We start from the raw sequence: 20183 nt of genomic DNA on the forward strand, positions 1-20183 counted from the left end.
CGAGTGAAGGCTTCTTAAGGAGAGGTGTGACCACAGCATGTTTAAAGGCAGTAGGGACAGTTGCAGTGGAAAGTGAGAGGTTGAGAATGTGACAGATAAAAGGAATAAGAGCAGGTGAGATGGCATTAAGAAGGTGGGTGGGAATGGGATCAGAGGAACAGGTGGTACATTTTGAGTTTTACCTAACTACACAACCCAAGACCTAGTATATGGTGCAATTTAAAAGGGAAAAAGCTTATCATATCTGCATTATTTTAATTACCATAAGAGGAAAGAGAATGACCAAATTCTCCGTTTGTGACTGCTCTAATTTGATCTGCACTAGAATCACTTCTAAATCTACTGTAAACCACTTTGTGCAGTCTGGTTTTGACAGGAAATACAAGGTACAAAACTAAATATAGAAACTTTCTAGTTATATCTGTTCAAGTTTTGATACAAAATCACTTTTCAACCCTTAGCAAACACTCAGCCCAGACTTTGATCACATCCACAGGACAAATCATAAGATTGTAGGCTGGTAAATATTTGATAATGTGTGCAGGTTGACTTCTCCAGCAACACACTTTCACTGATCAGTACTGAAAACCAAAGAGCAATTTTATATAAAACATTCATATACAAGTTTTACAGATATTTAGGCCAGCAAATACAATCCTAAACTGAGCAATTGCCTCTGTTTGTTAATTGAATCTTCAGCTATTAATCCAAACCTTAGTTTATAGCTTATGGCAGTGCTTCCCAACCCAGTCAGGTTTTCAGGCTATGATGCATATGCATGAGATAAGATCTGCATACCAAGGAGGCAGTACATGCAAATCTTATCTCATATATATGCACTGTAGATATTCTGAAAACCTGACTGGCTGCGTGTGACCCAAGGTATATTAGACTTGATAATACTGCTTTTCATAAAAACATATTAAAGCTGTTTAAAAACAATTTAAAAGTTAATAAGAAAGGAACGCCATTAATAAAAAGGAAAGTTTGGAAAGCAAGGCAGAGAATATAGTACAATCACAATTAGGAGTACATAAATCTAAGTTAAATTAAAACATTATCCGCAGACAGAGCTCCAACTGAGCATAGGTCACAGCCACTTGAATGCATCTTTAAATTTCTTAAAGCAAGGTTCTGTATGGAGAGAAAGAGGAAGATCATTCCAGAGCACGACAATAAAAAGCACTTTGATGGGCGCTCTGAAAACTGAAGGAATAGCAAGTCTGGAATCATTTGAAGATCAAAAAGACTGAGCAGGTACATAAGGAATAATAAGGAAAGTCAAAACATAGAGGACTTGCCAGCGTATGGGTTAAAACACTGGGAACTGACACATCAAATGAGTGAACTGAGATTTACAATACTGAAAGTTGGTATGGTTAAAAACCATTTAGCGGACATTTCACATTTATTCTTGCGAAACAAACAGTTTAATATATTTTTGTGCAACATAGTTGCCCCATGGGGATTAATAATGAAATTGAATGGCCCAGTTTCATCATTTCGACTATAATAGTCAATCTCATTAGTATTTTTAAATGGAGTTTCACTTGCTTGAATTTCTATTGGTGAATAGGAGGCAAACACGTAAGGGTGATATCACTAAATGAAAAAGAAGCTCAGCATTTCCAAAACGTTGGTTGAAAAGTGATATTTAAACCAGCAGTATGAGTTAATAGATGATTTTTCAGTTTTGATGTTTTATTTACAAATATTTTTTCATAGTATTCAACTGGATTTAAGATTTTTGAATGGCCCACCTGATGAACTTGGGAGATAAACATGGATCTATGATGGGAATAAGAGGCACCTTTTTCATCACAATGGAAGTATTTCTTTTTTGTCTAATGTTATATCATCTTTTCTTCTTTGCATCCAAAGATCTTAACAGGTTCATTTTGGCAGAGTGCCTTTAAGATAATAGCACAATCAACCTTCTTTTACTTAAGAACTGAACTGCATTACCAATGTGCTGTGATGGAAAAAGGATAGCCTTGATTTTCATGAATTTAACAGCACAATATATTTTTCAGAGCACATAATAATAATCAAAGATTTAAGATTTTTAATAAAATCTAGGGAGCAGGGTGTGTTATTGGCTACAGAGGCACTGAGAGAAAGCAGGCAGTCAGGGCATCCTGAAGAAGAACCTCTCCAATGTTATCAGGAAGCCCCTGCCAGAAGATCTTTTAGTGTGGCCGCATTTGCAACATGTGGCCCAAAGGGGCACAATCTGGCCTCTTTGGAGCCTGAAGGAACCCGGTTATTCTGTCTGTGAAGGTATACCGAGTCTTGTCCTGCTCCGAAGGAAATATGCGAGTACCTTACTTTTTCTGCTTGAAAATAGGGGAGGGGGGAAGGGAAGAATAAAAGTAAGATCTCCAGGAGTTGGGGAGGGGGGGGGGCAGAGCAACATGGTGCCTGCAAGGAAGTTAGTGCTTGGAGCTCCTATCCTTACCTTTCAAGAAAATATTCCTTACTTTTCCCTCCTATGAGATGAGGAACACAAGAAAGGGTACAGTGTGAGGATCCGCAAGTTTGCAAACCACGACCCCCAATAGTTGGACCAATTGATTTGTTCATTGTTCAGAGCACTGTTCTGGTACAGTCTTCACAGGGCGAGCCACTGGGAGCATCTGTTGAGGAGGGAGCCCTGAACTCTTCCCTTGGTCCCGAACATAGAAGACAACCTCCACATCCTAGCATTTCTTTGCCTGTGACTCCAGAGAGATACAGTAGCGATCCATCAGAGAGTGTTGCAGGTAAAATATTGAAAGGAACTTTGCAAACTTCTGCTTTCAAGTCTGAATCCTTCGTTGTAACAGTTTCATCTGGGACAGACACCGTGGTGCCTAATTTGGCACAACAGATACCTTCTCTATCAAAGATATCATTGGAAAAAAGAGCACTTAATTATACTTGAATCCTTATGGCATGCAATATATGATTTGAAAAAATCATTATGGGAAAATTAGGTTCTTACCTTGGTAATTTTCTTTCCTTTAGTCATAGCAGATGAAGCCATTACGTATGGGTTGTGTCCATCAACCAGCAGGGGGAGATAGAGAGCACTCAATTTTTCACAGTGCCTCATGGCCAGCTAGCTCCACTGCCTCTTCAGTATTTGAAGCTTCCAAAGCAGTATGGCAAACCGCAATGGGAATAACATGAACTTTCCTCACAGCAAACGATGGCCCCTTAACAAGGGCATAAACTCCAAAAAAGGAGGGAATAAACTCGTCCTCCACTTTGTATAAACGGAGGGAATACTTGCATCCTCCTGGAGGGAATAAACTCATCCTCCCAAAAGATGAACTGGAGGGAATGAACTCATCCTCCTATAACTGTAACAAGAATCCTGAAGACTGTTTTCTGACTCCCCAAGGAAGAAATATAACTTCAGTAAACAAGAACAGCACCTAAAATCAGAATCACTGCAATACAGACAATCATACAGGGAGGGCTCATGGCTTCATCTGCTATGACTAAAGGAAAGAAAATTACCAAGGTAAGAACCTAATTTTCCCTTCCTTGTCATCAAGCAGATGAAGCCATTACGTATGGGATGTAACAAAGCAATCCCTAAATAGGGTGGGAATAAGCCACACCACGCGCTAGCACCTGTGCTCCAAAACGCGCATCCCTCCTGGCAGCCACATCCAGCCTGTAATGTCGGGCGAAAGAGAGCTTAGAAGCCCATGTTGCAGCACTGCAAATCTCATGAAGAGATAGTGCTCCAGTTTCCGCCCAGGAAGAGGAAATTGCTCTTGTGGAATGTGCCTTAAAGGCTTCAGGCGGAGCCCGGCCAGACAGCAGATATGCTGAAAAGATAGCTTCTTTGAGCCAACGGGCAATAGTGGCTTTAGACGCTGAAGACCCTCTGCGAGGACCTGCAAACAGCACAAAAAGATGACCAAGGGTCCTGAAAGCATTTGTAATTCGCAGATACTGCAACAGAGTCCTGCGCACATCCAAAAGGTGCAACTGCCCAAATGAATCTGGAAACTCCTCCTCAACAAAGGAGGGAAGAAAAACAGGCTGGTTTAGGTGAAACGCTGAAACCACCTTAGGCATGAACGAAGGCACGGTCCGAACCGTGACCCCTGACTCTGAGAATTGCAGAAAAGGGTCTCTACAGGACAGCGCCTGGAGCTCTGACACCCGTCTCGCCAAGGTAATGGCCACTAAAAAAACGGCCTTCAGTGTCAAATCTTTCTCTGAAGCACGCCGAAGCGGTTCAAAGGGAGCCCCCTGACGGGCCTTCAATACTAACCCCAGGTTCCAAGCTGGACAAGGTGCCCGCACGGGAGGACGGAGCCGCAGCACCCCTCTAAGAAACCGTGCCACATCTGGATGAGCAGCTAAGGACACGCCTTCAACCTTGCCACGCAAGGAGGCCAATGCTGCCACTTGCACCCGCAGGGAATTATAGGCCAAGCCTTTGTGTACACCATCCTGCAAAAAGTCCAGAATCGGCGAGACAGGAGCCCACAACGAAGAAAGCGCTCTTGAAACACACCAGACTTCAAACTGGCGCCAAATCCTGGCATAAGCCACGGAAGTGGAGCCCTTACGGGCCTGCAGGAGAGTGGAAATTACCTTATTTGAGTAGCCTTTATCTCTCAATTGCGCCCTCTCAATCGCCATGCCATAAGACCAAAGTGGCAGGCGTCCTCCATGGCCACCGGACCCTGTGACAACAGGTGCGGAACCAGAGGTAACGGAAAGGGAGCCTCCAACAGCATCTGTCAGAGGTCCGCATACCAAGGCCTCCTGGGCCAATCCGGGGCGATGAGCACCACTTCTCCTGGATGCAGCCGAATCCGCAGGAGCACTCGCTCTATCAAGGGCCACGAAGGGAAGACATACAGCAAGCCCAGGGGCCAGGGTTGAGCCAAGGCATCCAACCCAGCAGAGGGAGGATCCCTCCGTCTGCTGAAGAAGCACGGGATTTTGGCATTGGAACTGGTCGCCATTAGATCCATCACAGGCTTGCCCTACTTGGCACATATCTGCAGGAATACTTCGTCTGCAAGTTCCCACTCCGCTGGATCGATCTGATGCCTGCTTAGATAATCGGCTTGCACGTTGCTCTGACCTGCAATGTGAGCTGCCGACAGAAACTGTAGATGCAGCTTGGCCCAGTGGCAAATTTGTTCGGCCTGCGCGGCTAGAGCTCTGCACTGAGTTCCGCCTTGTCGATTTATGTAGGCCACTGCTGTCGTGTTGTCCGACATCACTCGGACAGCCAATCCTTCCAGGGTCACTTGAAAGGCCAGAAGAGCCAGAAACACCGCTTTCAACTCCAGGCGGTTGATAGACCACTCCGAATCGTCGGGCATCCACAGACCCTGGGCATGCTTCCCCTGGCAATGTGCGCCCCAGCCCTTCAGGCTGGCATCTGTCACCACCAGGCACCAATCGGGGAGCGCCAGCGGCGTTCCCCACCGCAACATGCTGTCCGAGAGCCACCACTCCATACTGAGGCGGGCCGCAGGGAGCCAAGAAAGTCTGCATTGATAATCCTGAGATACTGGAGACCATCGTTGAAGTAAAGAATACTGTAGAGGTCTCAGGTGCGCTCTCGCCCATGGCACCACTTCCAAGGTGGCCGTCATCGATCCCAACAGCTGGACAATGTCCCAAGCTCGCGGGCGGGGCATCCTCAGGATGACAAGGAATTGCCACTTTGAGACAGATAAAGGCACTCCCAACAGCACTTCCCAGCAATGTTCATACTTTTGAGTAATAGGCTTACTATACAACAAAGCTTTATAAATCCTAGATTTAAAGAGCTTCAACACTGCCTGGTCCCCCTGCCACCAATCCGGCAGTACCTTTTATAGATAAAATCCCGTAATTGACAATATGAAAAATAATCAGCTTCAGGCAGCTCATACCTTTCCCTCAGAACTTCAAAGGGGATAAAGGTATCTTTTACTAACAATTCTCCCAGGGTCCGTAACCCCTGGGTCTCCCATCTACTAAACACTCCAGATAAGCTAGACGGTAAAAACCCTGATGAATACAAAATGGGAGTGTAAAAAAAATAGCATTGCTTCGGAAACAGCGCCCGTCTAGTGGCGTACCACTCGGCAAGTATACAAGCCATACTATAAGGCGCTGATCTCATCCACCTACGCAACTGCGATAATGGAAGCCAAGGTAAATAGGTCAACTGCATCTTGCCTACCATAGTTTGTTCCATTTGCACCCAGCATTTCTGAGGGGATATAATCCAATCAAAAAGAGCAGTCAGCTGCGCCACTCAATAATATTGAGCAAAGTCAGGGACCCAGACAGTTTGGGTTTTTTTTTCCATTTTCTTGTGAAGTGCTGAGTAACGTTTAGTGATGTTAAATATATTTTCTTCAACCCTAAACTACAGAGTTTCTTAGTACTAAATTCCCTGTCTAAGCAGGTGCTAGTAACCAAGTTGCAGAAGCTCACCGATTTTTGTGCAGATTTATAGAGAATTGTGCCAGGCACCATTTACTTATGATATTTATTTCTTGTTATGGTAATTCCTTCAGTCTTTTCTGCTATTAAAGAACAAAAAAATCCCACTATAACCAGGAAGGAGAAAGGAGGAGAAATTACATGGTGAATTCCTTATTGCCCCCAGAGGTGCCTCAAGAAGCTCACCCAAACACTTTGTCTTATTCCTTTGGCACATGCCCATGAATCTGTATTGTTGCAGTGACATCGCCTCCGGCTTGTCAGTGCCTGAACATCATAAATCAGGGACTCTCCTCTATAAGGCATACACAATGGGTTGGCTCTGAGGCTCCAAAGATGAAGTCTGGATATGAATTGTGTTAATTCAAAGCCAGAAAGTCAACAACAGGCACTTGATTGCGATTTCCTGCAAATCCCATTCTTTCATACAAAATGCATTTGCAGACAGATCCTGGTCAGGGAGGTTGCATCATAAACGGTAGTGTGAACAAAAGGGTTTTGTTAGATTGAAGAGGTCACTATAAAGTGATAGGTAAGGTAAAAATCATAAATGACAAGTCAGTGGGTCATCAACAACTATCAGAGGAGTGTCATATTTACAAGAACAGGAAGCCAAGAAAGGGGAATTGCAAGGAATTTCAGCAATTATATGTATGGTTGTGTTCAGTTTAGTATCAACAAGATGTTTATGTGGTGACCTTTGTCAGTCAGGTACACAATATTCTGCTGTTCAGTTGACCAGAGCCAGAGAGGTATGGGCCAGAGTTTAGCAGCTAGAGCACCTCACATTGATACAGGACCCTAGCTAGTATGTCTTTTGAGGACCTGACCTTTATTAAGGGAAAATTAGGTTCTTACCGTGATAATTTTCTTTCCTTTAGTCATAGCAGATACAGCCATTACAGATGGGTTGTGTCCATCAACCAGCAGAGGGAGATAGAGAGCACACTTTTTTCAGTGCCTCATACCAGCTTGCTCCACTGCCTCTCCTTCAGTAATTGAAGCTTCCAAAGCAGTATGGCAAACCACAATGGGAATAACATGAGCTTTCCTCACAGCGAACGATGGCCCTACAACAAAGGGCATTAACTCAGAATGGAGGGAATGAAACATTCTCCCGGAGGGCATAAACTCATCCTCCACTGAGACATAACTGGAGGGAATAAACTCATCCTCCCGGAGGGAATAAACTCATCCTCCAAAACATGAAACTGGAGGGAATTAAGTCATCCTCCTTTAATTGAACAAGAATCCTGAAGACTGTTTTTCGACTTTCTCCCAAGGACGGAATAGCCTTTGTCTCTCAATTGCGCCCTCTCAATCACCAGGCCATAAGACCAAATCGGCCGGCGTCCTCCATGGTCACCGGACCCTGTGACAACAGGTTGGGAACCAGAGGTAACTGAAGGGGATCCTCTACGAGCATCTGTCGGAGGTCCGCATACCAAGGCCTCCTGGGCCAATCCGGGGCGACGAGAACCACTTCTCCTGGATGCAGCCGAATCCGCAGGAGCACTCGCCCTATCAAGAGCCACAGAGGGAACACACAGTAGGCCCGGAGGCCAGGGTTGAGCCAAAGCATCCAACCCCGCCGAGCGAGGATCTCTCTGTCTGCTGAAGCAGCACGGGACTTTGACATTGGTGCTTGTCGCCATTAGATCCATCACAGGCTTGCCCTACTTGGCACATATCTGCAGGAATACTTCGTCTGCAAGTTCCCACTCCGCTGGATCGATCTGATGCCTGCTTAGATAATCAGCTTGCACGTTGCTCTGACCTGCAATGTGAGCTGCTGACAGAAACTGTAGATGCAGCTCGGCCCAGTGGCAAATTTGTTCGGCCTGCGCGGCTAGAGCTCTGCACTGAGTTCCGCCTTGTCGATTTATGTAGGCCATTGCTGTCGTGTTGTCCGACATCACTCTGACAGCCAATCCTTCCAGGGTCACTTGAAAGGCCAGAAGCGCCTGAAACACCGCTTTCAACTCTAGGCGGTTGATGGACCACTCCGACTCCTCGGGTGTCCATAGACCCTGGGCATGCTTCCCCTTGCAATGTGCGCCCCAGCCTTTCAGGCTGGCATCTGTCACCACTAGGCACCAATCGGGGAGCACCAGCAGCATTCCTCACCGCAGCATGTTGTCTGAGAGCCACCACTCCATGCTGAGTCGGGCCGCAGGGAGCCAAGAGAGTCTGCATTGATAATCCTGAGATACTGGAGACCATCTTTGGAGTAGAGCATACTGTAGAGGTCTCAAGTGCGCTCTCGCCCAGGGCACCAGTTCCATGGTGGCCGTCATCGATCCAAGCAGCTGGACAATGTCCCAAGCTCGCGGACGGGGCATCCTCAGGAGCAGACGGACCTGATTCTGAAGCTTGCACCGCCTTTGCTCGGGTAGGTACACATAACCCGAGGCTGTGTCGAACCTGGCACCCAAATATTCTAGAGATTGCGAGGGGGTCAAGTGACTTTTGGCCAAATTGACGACCCAGCCCAGAGATTGAAGTACTGAGACCACTCTGGCTGTGACATGCTGACTCTCTGCAGCAGAGTTTGCCTGAATGAGCCAGTCGTCCAGGTACGGGTGAACCCGAATACCCTCTCGCCTTAGAAAGGCAGCTACTACCACCATAACCTTCGAAAAGGTGCGGGGAGCTGTGGCGAGGCCAAAAGGCAAGCCCCAGTACTGGAAATGCTTTCCCATCACCACAAACCTCAGAAACGTCTGGTGCGGGGACCAAATAGGAATGTGCAAGTCTGCTTCTTTCAGGTCCAGAGACGTGAGGAACTCTCCTGGCTGTACCGCCACAACGACGGAGTGCAGGGTTTCCGTGTGAAAAAGCCGCACTCTCAGGGACTTGTTTAATTCTTTTAAGTCCAGAATAGGGCGAAAAGACCCTCCTTTTCGCGGCACCACAAAGTAGATGGAGTAGCGGCCGCAGCCATGTTCGGCGGGAGGTACCGGGGACACGGCCCCTATCTGAATCAGACCTTGCAAAGTCTCCTCTACCGCCGCCCGTTTGGCGGCAGAACCGCATCAGGACTCCACAAACACGTTTCTTACAGGGGCGTGGAATTCTATTCTGTAACCGTCTCTGATCAGGTCCAAGACCCACTGATCTGAGGAAATGTTGGCCCACTCCTCGGCAAAGAGAGAAAGACGTCCTCCGATGACAGAACTCGAGGAGAGGGCCGGCGCACCATCATTGAGAGGGTCGCCCCTGAACTCCAGGCCTTGAGCCAGCGGCTGCAGAACATTTGTCCGAGCGAAAGGAGTTCCTCTGCTGAAAACGGGCACGAGAAGTGAACCCAGCAGAACGCCCCGGCCTTCACGGAAGCAAGGTCTGTAAGAGGAGTGGACCGCCGCACCCTTAGAGGAAGGCCAAGGCCTATCTTCGGGCAAGCGCTGGGGTTTAGCCTCACCCAGGCCCTTCACAATTTTCTCCAACTCCTCACCAAACAGGAGAAGGCCTTGAAAGGGCAACTTCACCAACCTTTGCTTAGAGGCCATGTCCGCCACCCAATGCCGTAGCCAAAGAAGACAGCGAGCCGCCAGTGCTACTGCCATGTGTTTAGCCGAAGCTCTGACAATATCATAAAGGGCGTCAGCAAGAAAGGACAAGGCCGACTCCATCCGCGGAGCCACATCTGAAAAGGGCTCCGCTCCATCACCGGGCTGTTCCACTGCCTGTTGCAACCAAGCCAGGCAGGCTCTAGCAGCATAACAACTGCATGCAGATGCCCGTAGTGAGACCTGCAAGTTCAAATGACCGTTTAAGTGCTGATTCCAGTCTACGGTCTTGAATATCCTTCAGGGCAACACCTCCTTCAACAGGGAGGGTAGTTCTCTTTGTCACAGCTGTGACTAAGACATCCACTTTAGGCATAGCAAAGCGAGCCATATGCTCCTCACTCAGAGGGTATAATTGCCCCATAGCCCTGGAAACTTTCAACGGTCGCTCGGGGTCAGCCCATTGAGCCGAAATAAGCTCTTGGATGGAGTCATGCAAAGGAAAGGCTCGAGCAGACTTTTTGGTACTAGCCATCCTAGGATTCACAGAGGAGGCTGAGCCACTGTCAGGGTCCTCAATAGAGAGAGCCTGCAGGGTATCAGAAATAAGCGCTGGCAGCTCATCACGGTGGAAAATCCTCACTGCGGAGGGATCGTCTAGATCCTGAGTCACTTCTGCACCAGACTCTGGCTCCTCAGACCATGAAGGCCTGCCAGAGTCCTCCGAATCCTCACAGCCCGACCACGGGGGGAAAAATGGAGGTGCAGCACTCTCTGAAGGGGAATGAGCCCTTCTGCGCTTCATATTCTGCCAATTATCAGGGAATAACGCCTCAGAGGGCATACCCAGGCTAGAATCCACCGGGGGGGGGGGCATTAGAAGAGGCCCCTGCAGGCCTTTGTGGGAGAGCTTTTTAAGCATGTATGCTTTATGCATTAATAAGACAAAATCAGGGGGAAAAAACTCACCCTGGGCACCCGGATCTCTGCCGAGGCTAGTAGCTCTCATATCAGCCTCACTCCGAGGCCTCCCCCCAGGCTCAGGACTCTCCGTCTCAGCGGAGGTCGCGCCATGTGGTAAATTCAAAATGGCGTCCGCTGCCAGCTCAGAGCGCGAAGAATCGTTGCTCGCCATGCTCGGGCCAGCTCTAACGTCTGTACAGCACGATTTACAGAGCCCCACTGCTGATCTGCGCTTGCCACACTTGGAATAGCGCTTTACATTCTCTGCAGCCATCGCCGAAAATGGCGGTAAAATTCAAAATGGCGGTTCACGCCAAAACCGCCCCGATCCGGAGGAGTCAGAAAACACTCTTACCTCACTGGACCGAGTATCACAGCTCATACCAGCTTGCTCCACTGCCTCTCCTTCAGTAATCTCTATCTCCCCTAGCAGAGTAGTGGTAGCATCTTCGAGCTTGCAAACACAGGAAATAAGTCCAAAAATCAAAATCTAGATAGTAAATGTCCCATTATGCTTGATGTGCATTCTACCATTTTAGGTAGAACAGTGTATAAATTCTCACACAGAAACCAACACCAGCTCCCCTTCAAAGGTTCCCTGTCTCAGCCCTATTCCTACAACTACATGATGGATCTGTCTCAAGCATATTTAATTTCTATTACATAAGAAATGTCATACTTGGCTTCCTTATTGACTTATTTATGGGGATTCACCCAAGGCAGGTACAGCTGGACATACAACTTGCAATTTTAAATGCGTAATAGTAAAGTGACCAAATATAAACATAAACACAATTAGGGTGCTCATTTTCAAAGCACATAGACTTACAAAGTTACATAGGAACCTACAGAACATTGTAATTCTAAGTGCTTTGAAAATGAGCCCCACAGCAACCTATTTAACTTTGTAAGTCTATGGGCCCGATATTCAGCCAGTGGTGGGCAATGTGTTTGCTGTCTGCTGCTGGCATTAAACCCGGATATTAAATGCCAGGCGGTTTCAGGGGAAGGCATCTATCTGTTGGACACTTATAGTGTGTTTCTGCTTTCAGTGAGGCAACTTTACCAGCGAGGCAACTTTAAGTTAAGTACACAGTGTTCACGATATTTATTATTGCAAAGTGGTTATATGACACTTATAGCACTTGGGTGATGGGGGATGAAGTATGTAAAAAAAAAATACCCTCCCACGAACTTTGAGAGTAATCCAATGAAAGAAGTGCTATACCACTGATTAGCAGCTTTATTGTCTGCATTTGAAAAAGTGGGTTATATCTGAGGGTACTCGAAAAAATAATATATATTATATGTTGAGTTCTGCAAGTCGTGACACTGAGAGACAATCAGTACATATTTTAGGTGGCTACAGTCCTGGTTTTTGTAGTAGGCCATTTCCAGCGACAGGCATTGAATATCCAGGTTTAATTTTGGCTCCTAAAAAGTTAACCGGTTAGTGCTTCAGACTGCCTTCCCATCTGCCTCAGCTCTGCCTCTGGTCCTGCCCTTCCAGAAACAGGAAATGAGGGCGGGACCAGAGGCAGACCTGAGACAGATGGGAAGGCAGTCTGAAGCACCGCTCACCTTCACTGCTGACGCCGGACCCCGAGGTAAGAATTTTTAAATTACAGCCGGCACTTAGGAAGGCGAGGGGCTGCCGGAGGACAGGTCGTGCTTGCACTCAGAGGGGAGAGAGAGAGAGGGAGGGAGGCGCGAGGGTCTGGAACTCAGAGGACAGGGGGGCGTGGAACTCGGAGGGGAGGGGGGCTGGAACTCGATGGAGAGAGAGGAAGGGAGGTAGGGATGGAGGCGTGGAACCTTGCTAGCGCCCGTTTCATTTCTGTCGGAAACGGGCCTCTTTTACTAGTAGAAATATAATTGTCAGCAGAATACAAGAGACACCACATGAGCAGCATGGAAAAACATTCATAACACACAAATATATCATCAGTCGACAATCAAACATATAAATGGCAAGAGGCGTACTCAACTCGCAAATGCGCATGAGAGACCCTCTCTGTCCCGCCCCGCGTCAATACGTGATGACGGGGGCGTGACAGAGAGGGAACCTGCACACCTGCGAGTGAGGGAACCGCCGTCACCACCGCTCCCCCCCAGGGTTGCCGCTACCACTCCCCCTACCCACCCGGAGTCGCTGCCGCCGCCACCCACCCTCCACCCGGGCCGGGTACCTGGCTTCACTATTCAAACCGCCGGAACGCAGCACACAGCTCATCTGAGCTGCCGTTGGCCTTACTTACCTGCCTGTGTCCTGCCCTCGCCGACATTACGTCACACGAGGGCGGAACACACGCAGAGAAGAAGGAAGGCCGATGGCAGCTCAGATGAGCTGTGTGCTGCGTTCCGGCGGTTTGAATAGTGAAGCCAGGTACCCGGCCCAGGTGGAGGGGTGGTGGAGGGGACTCCGGGGGGGGGGGAGGGGCGGCGGCAACCTATCCGGGGGAGGGCTTTCAAACCCCCCCCTTCCTTTACTAGCCTGTTTTTACGGGCTCAACGGCTAGTACAAACAGAACAGGAGCCCTCACAGTCTCAAAGACATGCCAAACACAGCAAAGGTGACACAAACTAGACGATGTTCAAGATGTGCAAATAGTTTATTAAAACATCCAATGACTCGACATGAGTCGTGTTTCGGCATTAATGACCTGCATCAGGAGTCTTCCATCAAATGTTTTATAGAAGTTGCTAGCTATCCACATACAGCAACGGATTATAATATACTGCTGGAGAACTAGATAGTTTTTTTTTTTTTTAAACAAACTGCGGGAAGATATCACTTAACTGCTGTGGGCCTGAACACTAAAAACTTTCTCGCAACCAAGTGCTAGCTATCACTTGAAATAGTAGACTTATAATATCACCATAATATAAATGAAACATCTAGAAACACAGAAACATGACGACAGATCAGGGCCACATGGCCCATCCTCAGTAACCATTAACTCTTCCTTTCCTAAGGGATCCCACATGCCTGTCCCACGCGTTCTTAAATTCTAACACAGCCCTCGTCTCCACAACCTCCACTGGGAGGCCATTCCAAATGTTGAGGTTCCTAAGCCTGTCCCTATATGTTTTACGACAGAGACCACTTACTAATTCTGTAGCCACCCTCTGGACAACTCCATCCTGATTAGGAACACATTAGATGTTAAAGCAGCACATATATGATGCTAATGCTGTTCATAAAATACAATGAAACATCTTAATAACTAAGGGACCCAGTGAAATTTTTAGATTTGTTAGGAACTGGGCAACATTCTGGGGAAGAGGGAGCCTATTCCAAAAGGATGGGCTCCACCTTAACCAGGGTGGGACCAGGCTGCTGGCTTCAGCAATTAAAAAGGAGATAGTGCAGCTTTTAAACTAGAAACAGGGGGGAGGCCGACAGTCGCTCAAAAGCGCATGGTTCGGGATAAGGTATCTTTCAAAGATATCACCAAAACAGGGAAGATAGGGTACCCTGATAGTGAGGTTGCAAAAGAGACCATAGTAGATCACGTGTCCTTAAATAAAAATAAAGATCAGACAAAAGATTGCAAATTAATACTGTCAAGTACTAAGCATCATGTAAATAGGAATAACAAACATACTTTGAAATGTCTATATGCGAATGCCAGAAGCCTAAGAAATAAGCTGGGAGAGTGCACTAAATGAAAAATTAGATATAATAGGCATCTCTGAGACCTGGTGGAAGGAGGATAACCAGTGAGACACTGTCATACCGGGGTACAAATTATATCGTAGTGATAGGGTGATACGGTAGAACTAGAGGGCATGAAATGAGATTGAAGGGGGGCAGACTCAAGAAGAATGTCAGGAAGTATTTTTTCACGGAGAGGGTGGTGAATGCTTGGAATGCCCTCCCGCGGGAGGTGGTGGAGATGAAAACGGTAATGGAATTCAAACATGCGTGGGATAAACATAAAGGAATCCTGTGCAGAAGAAAGGGATCCTCAGAAGCTTAGCCTAGAATGGGTGGCAGAGCTGGTGGTTGGGAGGCGGGGCTAGTGTGGGCAGACATATACGGTCTGTGCTGGGGCTGGTGGTTGGGAGGTGGGACTAGTGCTGGGCAGACTTATACGGTCTGTGCCAGAGCCGGTGGTGGGTGGCAGGGATAGTGCTGGGCAGACTTATACAGTCTGTGCCAGAGCTGGTGGTTGGGAGGCAGGGTTGGTGGTTGGGAGGCAGGGATAGTGCTGGGCAGACTTAAACGGTCTGTGCCAGAGCCGGTGGTGGGTGGCAGGGATAGTGCTGGGCAGACTTATACGGTCTGTGCCAGATCTGGTGGTTGGGAGGCGGGGATAGGGCTGGCCAGACTTATACGGTCTGTGCACTGAAGAGGACAGTACAAATAAAAAAAAAGTAGCACATATGAATTTATCTTCTTGGGCAGACTGGATGGACCGTGCAGGTCTTTTTCTGCCGTCATCTACTATGTTACTATGTTACTATGAATTGGTGGAGGGGTAGCATTGTATATTAAAGAGAGCCTTGAATCAAATAGATTGAAAATTCTGCAGGAAACAAAACACTTCTTGGAATCACTGTGCATTGAAATTCCATGTGCAAAGGGGAAAAGGATAGCGATAGGAGTGTACTACCATTCACCTGGCCAGGATGAACAGACAGATGCAGAAATGTTAAAGGAAATTAGGGACGCAAACAAACTGGGCAATACAATAATAATGGGTGATTTCAATTACCCCAATATTGACTGGGTAAATGTAACATCGGGGCATGATAGGGAGGTAAAATTCCTTGATGAAATCAAGGACAGCTTCATGGAGCAGCTGATACAGGAGCCGACGAGAGAAGGAAAAATTCTAGATCTAGTCCTTAGTGGAGCACATGATCTGGTGCAGGAGGTAATGGTGCTAGGGCCGCTTGATAATATGATCGGATTTGATATTAGCTTTGAAGTAAGTATGCATAGGAAATCAAATACATTAGCGTTTAATTTTAAAAAAGGAGACTATGATAAAATGAGAAGAACGGTGAGAAAAAAAAACTTAGAGGAGCAACTGCGAGGATCAAAAATTTACATCAGGCGTGGATGCTGTTCAAAAACACCATCATGGAAGCACAGGCAAAGTATTTTCCACATATTAAAAAAAGAGGACAGAAGACCAAACGACTGCCAGTGTGGTTAAAAAGTGAGGTGAAGGAAGCTATTAGAGCTAAAAGAAAATCCTTCAGAAAATGGAAAAAGGAACCGAATGAAAATAATAAGGAACATCAAGTCAAATGCAAAGCGCTGATAAGGAAAGAGGGACTTCGAAAAAAAAGATTGCGTTGGAGGCAAAAACACATAGTAAACATTTTTATAGGTATATTAAAAGCAGGAAGAAAGCAAAAGAATCAGCTGGACCAATAGATGACCGAGGAGGTGGCCAATGTAACGCCAATATAACGCCAATTTTAAAAAAGGTTCCAGAGGAGATCCGGAAAATTATAGACTGGTGAGTCTGATGTCGGTGCCGGGCAAAATGGTAGAGACTATTATAAAGAACAAAATTACAGAGCATATTCAAAAGCATGGATTAATGAGACAAAGTCAACATGGAGATGGATTTAATGAAGGGACATCTTGCCTCACCAATCTACTACTACATTTCTTTAAAGGGGTGAACAAACATGTGGATAAAGGTGAGCCGGTTGATATCTGGATTTCCAGAAGGCGTTTGACAAAGTACCTCATGAAAGACTCCAGAGGAAATTGGAGAGTCATGGGATAGGAGGTAGTGTTCTATTGTGGATTAAAAACTGGTTAAAAGATAGAAAACAGAGAGTAGGGTTAAATGGTCAGTATTCTCAATGGAGAAGGGTAGTTAGTGGGGTTCCCCAGGGGTCTGTGCTGGGACCGCTGCTTTTTAACATATTTATAAATGACCTAGAGATGGGAGTAACTAGTGAGGTAATTAAATTTGAATAATTAAAGTTATTCAAAGTCGTTAAATCGCAAGAGGATTGTGAAAAATTACAACAGGACCTTACGAGACTGGGCATCTAAATGGCAGATGGCATTTAATGTGAGCACATGCAAAGTGATGCTTGTGGGAAAGAGGAACCTGAATTATAGCTACGTCATGCAAGGTTCCACGTTAGGAGTCACTGACCAAGAAAGGGATCTAGGTGTCATCGTTGATGATACGTTGAAACCTTCTGCTCAGTGTGCTGCTGCGCCTAAGAAAGCAAATAGAATGTTAGGTATTATTAGGAAAGGAATGGAAAACAAAAATGAGGATGTTATAATGCCTTTGTATCGCTCCATGGTGCGACCGCACCTCAAATATTGTGTTCAATTCTGGTCTCCGCATCTCAAAAAAAAGATATTGTGGAATTAGAAAAGGTGCAGAGAAGGGTGACGAAAATGATAAAAGGGATGGGACTTCCCTATGAGGAAAGGCTAAAGCGGCTAGGGCACTTCAGCTTGGAGAAAAGGCGGCTGAAGGGAGATATGATAGAGGTCTATAAAATAATGTGTGGAGTTGAACGGGTAGATGTGAAGCGTCTGTTCACGCTTTCCAAAAATACTAGGACTAGGGGGCATGTGATGAAGCTACAATGTAGTAAATTTAAAACGAATCAGAGAAAATGTTTCTTCACTCAACGTGTAATTAAACTCTGGAATTCGTTGCCGGAGAATGTGGTAAAGGCGGTTAACTTAGCGGAGTTTAAAAAAGGTTTGGATGGCTTCCTAAAGGAAAAGTCCATAGACCATTATTAAATGTACTTCGGAAAAATCCACTATTTCTGGGATAAGCAGTATAAAACGTTTTGTACTTTTTTAGGATCTTGCCAGGTATTTGTGAGTTAGATTGGCCACTGTTGGAAACAGAATGCTGGGCTTGATGGACCTTTGGTCTTTCTCAGTATGGCAATACTTATTGTACTTATGTAAATTGAGATAGATGGGACAAATAGATGCGTGACTAAATTGTAGGCAAATTATATGATGTTATATTTTTCTAAGATAAACCCTCAGCTGTCTTCTTCAGTCAACCTGTTCTTCATAAGGGTACCATTCCATACCAATTATTTTTCCTGTCTTTTTCTATATTTCTATTTGTTCTGCTACATCTTTCTTTTTAAATGGGTAAACTGGAATTTCAAGAGTAGTCACTAGATTTCTAAAGGGTCACTACAATACTCTCAGATTTATTTGATTCTAAATAAGTCCTAAAATTCTTTTACATATATATATTAATTCCAGAGTATTGTCCTGAATGAGTCAAATATTTTTCTCAAGTTGCAGGTAACAACATGAAAACCAGCACAGTGTAAATATTACTGGGATTATTTTTTCCTTTGTGTATTACTTGGCAACAATGCATTTATCTGTCATACCTTTTGTGTTTCAGGTATTTTGCATAATGTATCCTCTATAACTTTGAATATTTCACACCTTACTCCCTTTATAAGATCATTACAGAAAGCTTTAACACCAATTCTAGAACACATCCCTTGGGGCACTACTCTCAATAGGAAACAACAATAGCTATTTAATTCTACTCTGTTTCTTACCACCCAACCTAAAAAAAAAAAAAATTTCAACGTTCTTTTTTCGTAAGGAACTTTATCGAATGTTTGCTAAATATACAGATACCCTACATCGATTGAATCCCCGTTAGCCACATACTAAAGACACAAGTTCCCTTTGCTACTGTGTATATATAAACTAACACACACACAGCAACCAAAAATACACGTACAGTCGAACGTATCACACCAGCACTTAGAGAGACCAACACTCATTTAACTGCCCTCACATTCGGGGGCCAGGTACCCCTTCTCGCCCCAATCCTCGCGGTCTACCATCTCTCCTGCTCTCCCTGTCCAACATGTTTCCCTCTCTCCTCCACGATCCTACACCCTTCCTCCGGACAACCCCAACACGGGGAAGTCAACAAGTTCAAAACCGCCCATCAACGTCTCCAAGGCAAAGCGGAAAAAGCTGATACTCAAACGACCCAAATGCTACCCCCTCAGTACCATGGTATTTCTCCCTCCCTGAAACCCCACCCCTGCCCAGCCCCGGACCAAGATCTCTCCCTCATTGTCAAACTCCCCATATCCTATCCTACCTTCAAACTTATCTTTCAGATTGCCCGTGAATGCCTGGTCCGTAGATATTGACCCGCAGCAGTTCTCTTTCCCCGACGTCCAGCCCCCTCTGATGCGATTTCCTGTTTCCGGCAGGGCGGGATGATTGATGCGGCCGAGGGAAAAGGCCGGCGCGTTGCGTCAGAGGTGGTGGTGGTAGGAAGCTACAGAAGGAAAACTGCGGGATCGGTCACGGGCGACCTGAAAGATAGATTTCAGAGGTGGGGGTGGGGAATTTGAGAATGAGGGAGAGTTGCCGGGCTGGGGGGGTTTGGGAGAGGGAGCGCTACACATAGACCAAGGAGGTTAGATGAAAACAGGAGGCGGGGGGGCTGTGAACCCATCTAGCCAATAGGCGAATTTTCCATCACCCAAAACTATAGCAAACTCTATTGAAAACAGTAGCCAAGATTATTAGAAATGAAGGACTGCCTTTGTGTGGCCTATGCTGTAAAAAGTTTAAAGATGTTCCACTTGGATAGGCAGTGCCTTAAAAAGGTGGAGGACACAAGGTTGGGGGGGGGGGGGGGGGTTTATTACTTATTTGACACCTTCCCATATGTACATATATCATTAAATAAAAATTGAATATCATTAAAACAGCATAAAAAATTATTGTAGCTGGTAAACAGAAGTTATAAACTCTGTATTTTGTGCTCATTTTTCTACACTGTTATATACAATACAGATGGCCAAATTGCAGTGAGGATATCCTGTTTCCTAATGGTTTCATCTCACAGAGGCGTAGCCAGACAGATTTTGGGTGGGCCCAGTGGCGTAGCAAGGGTGGGGTGGTCCGCCCCAGGTGCACGCCGCTGGGGGGGGTCTTAGCTCCGCTGGTTCCATGCTCCCTCTGCCCCAGAACAGGTTACTTCCTGTTCCGGGGTAGAGGGAGCAGGGAACCAGCGAAACCGACACCACCCCAGCGGCGTGCACATGGCAGGCAAGAATGCACTCGGGGGGGGGGGGGGGCGCTTGGATGATACCCCGAGGGGCGGTGTCATGGTGCACCCGGGGGGGTGGGCCTAGTCAAGAAGTGGGTGGGCACCAAGTGTTCTCCCCCCCCTCCCCCCAATGTGATGAGGCCAGTAGCAGCTTAGGAAGTTTAGAATGCTGAAGTGGAAAGCAGTG

The 20183-nt window shown here is 46.4% G+C and overlaps 1 protein-coding gene across 1 annotated transcript in view; it reads right to left on the bottom strand.

The window, feature by feature from the left end:
- Nucleotides 1-19128, bottom strand: part of DISP1 (dispatched RND transporter family member 1) — a 400222-nt gene extending 381094 nt beyond the window's left edge. The window contains exon 1 of the mRNA XM_030195975.1: nucleotides 19034-19128. The gene's annotated coding sequence lies outside the window, so the exon portion shown is untranslated. The remainder of the gene's footprint in view (nucleotides 1-19033) is intronic.
- Between the last annotated feature and the right edge of the window lie 1055 nt (nucleotides 19129-20183).

This window comes from Microcaecilia unicolor, chromosome 3 (genome assembly GCF_901765095.1).
Source record: "Microcaecilia unicolor chromosome 3, aMicUni1.1, whole genome shotgun sequence".
Classification (NCBI taxonomy): domain Eukaryota; kingdom Metazoa; phylum Chordata; class Amphibia; order Gymnophiona; family Siphonopidae; genus Microcaecilia; species Microcaecilia unicolor.